A 10,844-nucleotide genomic window follows, 5' to 3' on the forward strand; every position below is an offset into this window, starting at 1 on the left:
AATGGCAAGGCGAGGCAAGATCTCTAACATATGCGTGATCAAGTGGTCCACGATGGCCAATAAGCTTCATGGGAAGCAACACAAGTAGTATGATAGTAGCAAGTAGTCCAAGAATTGGATGCAACATGCAAGGTATATATTTCATGAAGCAACACATGAAGTATGCGTGCAAATGGTGCAAGCAACACATGAAGTATGATCCATAATATCCAAGCTCAAGAAGGATGTCACCTTGAAAGCGTGTCCTTGTGCATTCTTCACAATGCCAAAGTTTTAGGAAATGTGGTGTAGGAGCGAGTTGTGGTAGAATGTATGAGGCTCACTCTCAAGAGCTCGAATGGTCAACTCACGTGAAGTGGAAGTCGACACAAAGTCCAAGTATCCTACACATGCACACAACAAAGCAAAGAATGTATGCGCATGGTAGATAAACACATCATCCATCATGTTGGTTCTCTTCTCTTGCACATAACCATTAGAAGAACAAGCGCATGAGTAATATGATGCAACAATCATGAGGACATCAATACCATTGTTACACCCATAGCCCCTACTGCTACATATACTGGACCAATTACTAGAGCTCGCGCACGCCAAATAAATTATCAGGGCCTTGCTTGGAGAAGGATGAACATTGGAGCAAGAACAAGCATGTAGATGATGGCATGCACAAGGGGAACAAGAACGGAGTTACAAGTGATGATTTCAGGACTTTGAAGCCACCATAATGAGTGCATGAAGCCTTGGACGAAATATACAAGATGCCACTTCATAAATTTTGTCTAGAGGCTATTCTAGGTGTTGCGTCACCTTATTATTGGGCCAGGCCCACGTAATTTCGAAATACATAAGTATAGGCTATTTTTAGAGTCTGTATGTGTGGGGAAATAAGAGATAGGGTTAGTTTCGGACCCCTCCACCAAGGGCCACGAAATTCACCCCCTCTTCCTCCATATATACACAGCCCTTAGGGCACTGTTTAGACTTTGGGTTTTATTTAGTTAAAAGTTAGCTATCGCTGCAACTTCGTGTACTTCGTTTGTGTACAACGACCAGATCAAGGCCGCTTATGAAACCCCACTTTTATCAATACTTCATCCATATTCACATTATTCAGATTGCTTAATCATATTCTTGCTTGTTCTTCGATTGCTTGCAGGAATAGACCTTCGTGGTCAGGTTGATCGTGCTCCGGCGTGGTCAATAACCTCTTGGAGTTGGTTTAGCAATTGCTAAGGCGCAATGTTGTTGCACGTTTGTAGTCAGATCGTCAAAGTTGTGATGTAGGGTAGAACCCTAGGAAGGACCTTTTCACACTTGGAGGGGGAAAAAGGAGAGAAACCACAAGAACAACAAGAACACAAAGATGAACACAAGAGGTAATCACGCCAACAATTCCCAATTACACATCCACTAGAGTAACAACACAAGATCCTCAAGTCACAAACACAATCAAAGGAAAGATACAATGGCACAGTTCATCCCAAATCCAAAGGAAGAGGGGTCTTGAAGGTAGTCTTCTCCCAATGGAGGTCTTGAAATCCTCAAGGATTCTTCCCTATGGGGTCTTGATCCTCAAAGAGGGAAGGTAATGGAGCAAAGCTCACAAAGATCTCATCTAATACTTTGCTAACCCTAAACATGGTCCTAGGTACGGAATATATAGCCTTGGGGTCGAGGGAGAAGAAGTGGAGCCGAAGATGCAATCTCAGTCGGCCATCCTAGGCGCATGGGGTAAGTTGGGCCCGTGCGCATGGGGGTCCCGTGGGCACGGTACAGGCCCGTGCGCATGGGGTGCTCCAGAGCCTGTTTCCTGTGTAGCCCATGGGCACGGGGTCTTGGGGGCCCGTGTGCATGGGGTCGCCTGGGACTTCCTGTGTTGCTGCTGTTGCACTCCGTCTTGATTCGTACAGCCTTGGGGTGGTCCTCCTTCTCCTTGGGGATGCTCCTGAGCTTCTTGGTGGTGTTCCACTTCATACCTAAGGAGGTATAGCATATTTTGCTGAGGTAGTAGACATGTTCCATTTGTGTCCATATGCAAGTCTAGTAGGAAGGAGTTCACCTCGGTTTCCAAAGCACGTGCTCTAGCTCTTGTCATGGGTCCTTGTGGGGTTGGATGTGTCGATGTAGAGTCCATGGGGATGATGGAAGGATGCTCCGCATCATCTCCCCTCCCTTGGGAAATATCCGACCTCGGATCAAAATCTTCATCACCATGGAAAGGCGAGAGGTCTTTGACATTGAAGATGTCGCTCATGTTGTACTTGTCTCGTGGGAGTTCAATCTTTTAGGCGTTGTCGTTGTAGCGTGCTAGCACCTTGAATGGTCCATCGGTTCGAGGTAGTAGTTTGGACTTGCCTTTGTTGGGGAAGCGGTCCTTGCGAAGGTGTAGCCACACGAGATCACCTATGTTGAAGATCATTGGTTGTTTGTTGACGTTGAGATTGGTCGCTAGTCGATGTACTTGGCGCTCGATGATGGTCCTTGTATCTTCATGCATCTTCTTGATGTAGCTTGCTCATGCACTCGCATCCATGTTGGTGCGCTCTTGTAGAGGGAGAGGTAGAATGTCCAATGGGGACAACGGGTTGAAGCCGTAGACGACCTCGAAGGGGGACTTGCCGGTAGTCGAATGTCTTGCCCGGTTGTAGACGTACTCGACGATTGGTAGACACGCCTCCCACTCCTTGATGTTCTTCTTGATCAACACGCGAAGTAGAGTGAATATTGTCCGGTTTGTCACCTCCGTTTGGCCATCGGTTTGGGGATGGTATGCGGATGAGAACAAGAGCTTGATTTCGAGCTTGGCGCATAGAGTCTTCCAAAAGTAACTCAAGAACTTGACATCGCGGTCAGAGACGATCGACTTTGGTACTCCATGGAGGCGCAAGATTTCCCTACAAAAGAGATTTGCAACATGTGAAGCATCGTCTATCTTGTTGCAAGGAATGAAATGTGCCATCTTAGAAAATCTGTCCACAACAACAAACACAGAGTCCTTTCCATTTTGAGTTTGATAAGGAATAGGAAGGAGGCAAACCAAGTACAAAATCCATACTAATGTCTTCCCAAGGTTGATAAGGAATAGGAAGGGGCATGTAAAGACCATGAGATTGAGCTTTAGACTTAGCTTTGCGACATGTAGAGCATCGGGTGGTGAAGCGTGAGACGTCGCGGAACATCTTAGGCCAAAAGTAGTTCTTGGAGAGCGTGCCGAAAGTCTTGTCGTGGCCAAAGTGTCCCATGAGTCCGCCTCCATGAGCCTCTTGCAAAAGGAGCAAACGAAGAGAAGACTCGGGAATGCATAGTTTGTTAGCTCTCATAAGATAACCATCCTTGATGTAATATTGTTCCCAAGATGTATGTGTCAAACATTTAGCATAATGAGGTGCAAAAGATGGATCATTATCATACAAGTCTTTTATGTGCTCGAAGCCAATAACATTCAACTCAAGTTTAGTGACAAGCGTGCATATGTGTGAAAGTGCATCGGCAACTACATTTTCCTTACCCTTAATGTACTTCATCACATGTGGGAAAGATTACATAAATTCACTCCATTTGGCATGACGCTTGTTCAACTTAGTTTGACCTTTTAAGTATTTTACTGTTTCATGATTGGTATGTATGACAAACTCATCAGGTCTAAGATAATGCTCCCAAACATGTAGGACACGCACTAAAGCATACAATTCTTTGTCATAGAAGGGATAGTTAAGTTGAGCACCGGAGAGTGTTTCACTAAAATATGCAATTGCTCGTTTTTCTTGCATCAAAACTCCGCCAATTCTGGTACCACTTGCATCACAATGAACCTCAAAAGTTTTGTTAAAGTTGGGCAAAGCAAGAATTGGAGCATGAGTAAGCAAAGATTTGAGATCATCGAAAGCGGTTGATTGCAAAGATCCCCAAACAAAAGGAGCATTCTTCTTACTCAAAGCATGCAAAGGGGCGGCAATAGTGCTAAAGTTTTTCACAAAGCGACGATAAAAACCCGCAAGACCAAGAAAACTTCGCACTTGTTGCAAATTGGTGGGTTGGGGCCAAGTTTTAATTGCTTCAATTTTAGTTTCATCAACATGGACACCCTTGGAACAGACAATGAAACCCAAGAAAACCACTTTCTCAGCACCAAATGTGCACTTTTTCATGTTGGCATAAAGACTTTCCTTGCGAAGTGTTTGCAAAACAACCCTAACATGGTCAAGATGCTCTTTCATGGTTTTGCTAAACACAAGAATATCATCGATGTAAACCACAACAAAGACTCCAATATAAGGGCGAAGTACATGATGCATGAGACACACGAAAGTACCGGGAGCCTCCGATAAACCCATAGGCACGATAACCACTCATATAAGCCAAATTTTGTTTTGAAAGCAGTTTTCCATTCATCACCTTCTTGTATGCGGATTTGATAATAACCACTTTTAAGATCAATTGTTGATAAAAAGTTGGCTCCACTAAGTTCATCAAGCATATCATCTAAGCAAGGAATGGGATGCCTATAGCGAACGGTGATAGCATTTATAGGTCTACAATCGGAACACAAGCGGAAACTTCCATCGGGCTTAGGCACAAGTATAACGGGAACGGCACAAAGGCTTAAGCTTTCACGTACATGACCGTTGTCGATTAGTTGTTGTACTTGCCGTTGAATCTCCTTGGTTTCTTCGGGATTGACATGGTATGGAGCTTTGTTGGGAAGTGGCGCTCCGGGAATGAGGTCGATTTGATGCTCAATGCCTCGTAGAGGAGGTAGACCCGGAGGTAGCTCATTGGGGAAAACATCTTGAAATTCCTACAAAAGAGATTGAAACATGAAAGGTAGCTCATGACTGGTGTTAGTTTTGGTTCTCCATCCTTGCACACAAGGACAAAGTGCATCACACTCGATGGGTTCTCACACACTTCTGTCATCTCACTTTTTGTGGCGAATAGTATCAGGTTTTTCTCTCTAGGCGAAGAGGCGCTCAAGTTTGGCTTGTTGCTCTCACTCATGTTTTGGTGGCTCACTTTCTCACTCTTCTCTCTATGGTGGGTGGCTTGCTTGTCGGCTATCACTTGACTAGGAGACATAGGTCGTAGAACATATTCCTTCCCTTTCATCTTGAAGCTATAGTGATTGGTACGCCCATTGTGGACGACACCACGGTCGAATTGCCATGGTCGACCAAGAAGGAGGTGGCAAACGGTCACTAGGACCACATCACACTCCAAAGTGTCCTCATATGCACCAATTTTGCAGGAGACTTGGACCGTATGCTCAACTCGTATAGTGCCGGAGTCACTTAGCCATTGAACCTTGTAGGGGTGCGGGTGCCTCCTCTTGACCAATTGAAGCTTGTAGCATAGTTCTTCACTTGCCAAGTTGTGGCAACTACCTCCATCGATGATGCCTTTGACGGACCTTCCATTGATGCCGGCCTTGGTGTGGAAGATATGGCATCATTGGTCTTCTTCTTGTTGATGTTGAAGTGTCAAGACCTTGGAGACAACGAGAGCGGGACTCGTATCTTCATCACAAAAGACTTGATCATCTTCATCCTCGTTCACGCGCCGGTGCATGGCCACTTGCCCAATAGCTTCTAGTTCATCTTCACTCATTGAGTCGTAGGTGCCATCGTCGTTGAGGATCATGGTGCGCTTGTTGGTGCATTGGAAGGACTTGTGGCCTCGGCCGCCACATGTGAAGCACTTGATTGAACTTGTCTTGACGGTCTCATCGGTCGGAGTAGAGGAAGAAGCACACGGCTTGTAGTTGCTTGTAGTAGGAGGAAGACGACTTGAACTTGACGAAGGTTTCTTGTATGTTGTCTTGTCGTCGTTGCTTGGAGAAGGCTTGGTTGAGGTAGATGTTGGAGGAGTTGTTGAAGCTTGATTGTTGGAGAAGCCATAGGTTTTGGATGAGTACTTGGCGTACTTGAAGTCATCTTGCACTTGACGTTCTGCCTTGGTCGCTTGATGCACTAGCTCGATGAGGTTGGAGTAGGGTTGGAAGTCGGCGATCTTCTTGATGGGATGATTGAGTCCATTCAAGAATCGTGTCATTGTTTGCTCATCATCTTCCTTGACACTGGCTCGAATCATGGCTATCTCCATTTCCTTGTAGTCTTCTTCAACACTCTTTGTTCCTTGCTTGAGGAGATGTAGCTTCTTGAAGAGATCACGTTTGTAGTAGGTGAGCACAAATCGTGCTCGCATGACATCCTTCATTTGAGCCCAAGTGGTTATTGGAGGGTCACCTCTTGCTTCTCGGCGCGCAAGGACTTGTTCCCACCATATGAGCACATAGTGTTGGAACTCAAGTGATGCCATTGCGATCTTCTACTCTTCCTCATAGTTGTGCAAACGAAAGATTTTGTCGACCTTCAATGCCCATGAGAGGTATTCTTCCGGATCATTGCTTCCATTTAACTTGGGCATTGTGAATTTGAGTTTTCCATAGCGTTGCTCTTCATCTTGATAGCGGTTGCGATATTGCTCTTGCCTTGGAAAGTCCTCGAATGCTCGCTCCTCATGATGTCGCTCTTGGCGTGGAGGAGGGTCTTGAAGCACTTGTTCCACTTGGTGTCGCTCTTGTCGTGGAGCAAGTCCATGATCAACTTGCTCTTGGTGAACTTGAGGTTGAGGTGGAGCTTGACGATGCACACATGGTTGGTAGTTCCTCTCTTGGATTTATTCTCGAATAGCTTCCTCTTTATCGCGCCATTCGCGATTGCAGTTGGCGATGGCTCGACTTGATTCTTGAAGGGCACGTTCCGCCTCAAGAGCTTGTGCTTCTCATTGTTGTTGTTGAAGACGTTGAGCCTCGGCGTCTTGTTCCTCTGGGTGTAGACGCGCTCATTCTTCCTCTTGGCGTCGTAGTCATTGTCGTTCTTGAGCTTTAGCAAAAGCGACTTGGTTTGATTGAGGACGAGGAACTTGCTCATCGACTTGCTCTTGTGAATGCTTGGCATGTAGCGGGTTGCGAGATGCCTAACGGTCTTGATGCGCGGCTCGTCGAAGAATGGTCGATGACAGTGTACTTGAGCCGGAGAAGGTGTCATTGGAGTGTCGACTTGAGTGGCTCCGTCTTGAGTAGGAAGAAGTTGAAGGAGGCCGGTTGACCAACAAAGCGCGGATCTCTTCCATTCTTGCATCGTTCTCTTGCTTGTGCGCGTCGAGCTTGTTGTCGAAGTAGTCTCGTGTACGTTGCTCGGAGAGTCGCAAGTCGGTGGCGAGGTTGTCGACGCGGTCATTCATTGCTTGTTGCTCTTGATGGAGCGCTTGTTGTGCACCAAAGAGGTGGCTCTTGGTGACGAATGATGACATGTCATCGTCTTGCTCGATGAAGAGTGGGTTGGTAGAGGAACTTGGCCTATCCATCATAAGAAAGTGGTGGTGAGTAGGAAAATGAGAGAACAAAACCAAAGTTACCTTTTCCGAAGATTGTGGATGTAACAAGTACGATCCCACGTGATGTTACAATAGGGGAATTGGTACCGGGAATTGTTTCTCACACCTACAAGTAAATGGTCTATGGATGAGCTTGGTTAGGAAAGGCACAAATAATTCAAGCAAATGTTAGTCAAGATGTTGATAAAGTTGAGAAGATTCACAAATGGATAATAAGACAAATAGATCAACCTCCCAAGATAACACGAGGAACACACACACAGAAGATAAATGGGATCCGCACAACCAAGGGGTGAGCTCGAAGATGTCTAATCACGGGAAAAGCTCTTGTCGTACGGATACTAGAGAAATGCTAGCTCGATTGCACTAACCTAATAGAGAATCCACTCGTCTCACTATCCCAAGTATGCTTATGTATGTGGTGACCAAGATGATGCACGTATGCTAAGGCTCGATGCTATTGCTTATAAGCTCTTTACTTCTCTTCTCTTTTGCTTAAAAGCTTTTTTTCAACTATGCCATGATGCTTGATATACGAGCCACACAATGAGGTAACAAGTAGTAAATGCACGGGATGGAGGGAACACTAAATGGTGCACTAAGGCGTGGCCCGGCAATACTCAATAAGCTATTCTCGATGGGTAAGCTACGCAAAATGGCTCGAAGCTATCAAGTTAATGGCAAGGGAGTACAAGGTGTCGCTGAGGTTACCGTCCTTGCTTATGGTCAAAGATGATCTTGTCGAAGCCGAAGTGTTGTCCGAGTCGATGATTGGTGGCAATGATGATACCAACTTGCGCCTAAGTAGCCGAAACACCTTAGGACACAAGAGAAATCGCGACCGAACACTCAACAAACATGTGGAATGGTGCGGAAGAACACGAGAGGTGGTGGTGAAACAAAATGAGAAAAATAGAAAAATGGCCAAAACTTCCTGGATAGCCCGTGCGCATGGGGTAAGTGAGGCCAGTGTGCACGGGGTGTCGATGGCCCGTGTGCACGGGGTCTCCCGAGAGCGGATGAACTGATCTAATTTCGTGGTGAATTCCAAGTTTTTGGCCAAAATCCAACGGTGGAAGGTTGGGGAGGATGGTGGAGGGGTAGATCCACTTGCCAAACACCAAATTCGTGGATCAAATCAACCAAATCTCACAAGATTAACAAATTGCAAGAAAAAATTTTGGGGCTATTTTTGGTGGGGATTTTCGGATTAGGACAAAAACAACAAAATCAAGCTAGAAAGTGGAAGGTAGGGACTCCAAGATGTGAATCAACGTGGCCCATGATACCAAGATGATGTAGGGTAGAACCCTAGCAAGGACCTTTTCACACTTGGAGGGGGAAAAAGGAGAGAAACCACAAGAACAACAAGAACACAAAGATGAACACAAGAGGTAATCACTCCAACAATTCCCGATTACACATCCACAAGAGTAACAACACAAGATCCTCAAGTCACAAACACAATCAAAGGAAAGATACAATGGCAAATTCATCCCAAATCCAAAGGAAGAGGGGTCTTGAAGGTAGTCTTCTCCCAATGGAGGTCTTGAAATCCTCAAGGATTCTTCCCTATGGGGTCTTGATCCTCAAAGAGGGAAGGTAATGGAGCAAAGCTCACCAAAATCTCATCTAATACTTTGCTAATCCTAATAATGGTCCTAGGTACGGAATATATAGCCTTGGGGTCGAGGGAGGAGAAGTGGAGCTGAAGATGCAATCTCAGCCGGCCATCCTGGGAGGCCCGTGCGCACGGGGTAAGTTGGGCCCGTGCGCACGGGGGTCCCGTGGGCGCGGTACAGGCCCGTGCACACGGGGTACTCCAGAGCCTGTTTCCTGTGTAACCCGTGGGCACGGGGTCTCAGGGGCCCGTGCGCACGGGGTCGCCTGGGACTTCCTGTGTTGCTGCTATTGCACTCCGTCTTGATTCATACGGCCTTGGGGTGGTCCTCCTTCTCCTTGGGGATGCTCCTAAGCTTCTTGGTGGTGTTCCACTTCATACCTAAGGAGGCATAGCATATTTTGGAGAGGTAGTAGACATGTTCCATTTGTGTCCATATGCAAGTCTAGTAGGAAGGAGTTCACCTCGGTTTCCTAAGCACGTTCTCTAGCTCTTGTCATGGGTCCTTGTGGGGTTGGATGTGTCGATGTAGAGTCCATGGGGATGATGGAAGGATGCTCCGCATCAAGTTGTATCCAAAAAATCGATAGTTATCATCTCATCGAAAGATTGGGGCCCTCGCCTCTATCAAGTGGTATCAGATTTCCAGGTTGCTCGGTGAGATTTTACAGTTTTTTGTAGTTTAGATCGAGTTGGTTCTTCATACCTATAGTCCACGAAAAAGCCACTAAAAAATTAGGGTTAGTTCATCATATCCGAACCAATCTGAGCCTTTGCATAATCTTTTTAGGGTTTTGCTTTGTTGAATTTGCCGCTGCATCGTCGTGTCTAGTTGCTGGTCTTAGCATCTAGTCCTTTAGAGTTTTGAGTTCTCTCACAGTTTGTCACGCCGCCGCCGCACCATCTTCATCATTGTTGCCATACACCACCACCGCTGCCATATCCCACTAACGCTGCCATATACCACCGATCTATATCCATATACCACCATCACTATCATATACCACCACCGCTGCCATATCCTACCACCATATATCCACCACCAATCCGAGTTCTTTTCGTATTAGGTTTGTTTCCGAGATCCATCTAATTTCCGATTCGTGTTTCCTTGCCTGAGTAGGTTTCGGGAAAAAAAAGAGTCTGGAGACCCCCGGGCAGTTTTTAGGCCAAAATATTGGCGACCGAAAATATTTTTTCCCTATCCTATTTTTAGGTCCCCACAAGAGTTTTGAGACACTCGCCATCATAGTGATTTTTTGTCGCACTTTTTTGTCGTCGCTGCCCTGATTTCCAAAAAAAAATATTGTCAAAAAAATTCGTGCCCATCCTGTCAGTTTGACCCGGGAAGAGTTTTGAGACACTCGCCATTATAGTGATTTTTCGCAAAAAAAAGCAGCACAAAAAAAAGAGCAGCGCAAAAAAAACAGAGCAAAAAAAAGTTCCAGAGTGTGCTTTTCCCTTGTTTACATGCAGCGCCATGATTTTGTTAGTGTTCTAGGCTTGCATCTCTAGCACGGTCTAGCCTAGGACCAGCACAGTACCGTCGTTGAGCGTTTATTCAACTTTGTATCTTTGAATTGATTATTGCTGACCTTTTATGCTACCATATCATAAGCCTTCCCAGCTCCACATACATCTACGTCGTGCGTTTGATTCTCCCTGGTAATCACTTTATCCAAGCTTTGAGAGTTTTGACTACAACGGTTGCCGATCACCTCCTGCTGCTGGGTAGGAACTGGTAAGAATTTGAGATTTGCTTGACGGGTTTGTAATACACCACCACCTATTCCTAGTAGTCTATAGGATCATATTCTTGTTTGTTTCT

This window comes from Triticum aestivum, chromosome 6B (genome assembly GCF_018294505.1).
Source record: "Triticum aestivum cultivar Chinese Spring chromosome 6B, IWGSC CS RefSeq v2.1, whole genome shotgun sequence".
Lineage (NCBI taxonomy): Eukaryota > Viridiplantae > Streptophyta > Magnoliopsida > Poales > Poaceae > Triticum > Triticum aestivum.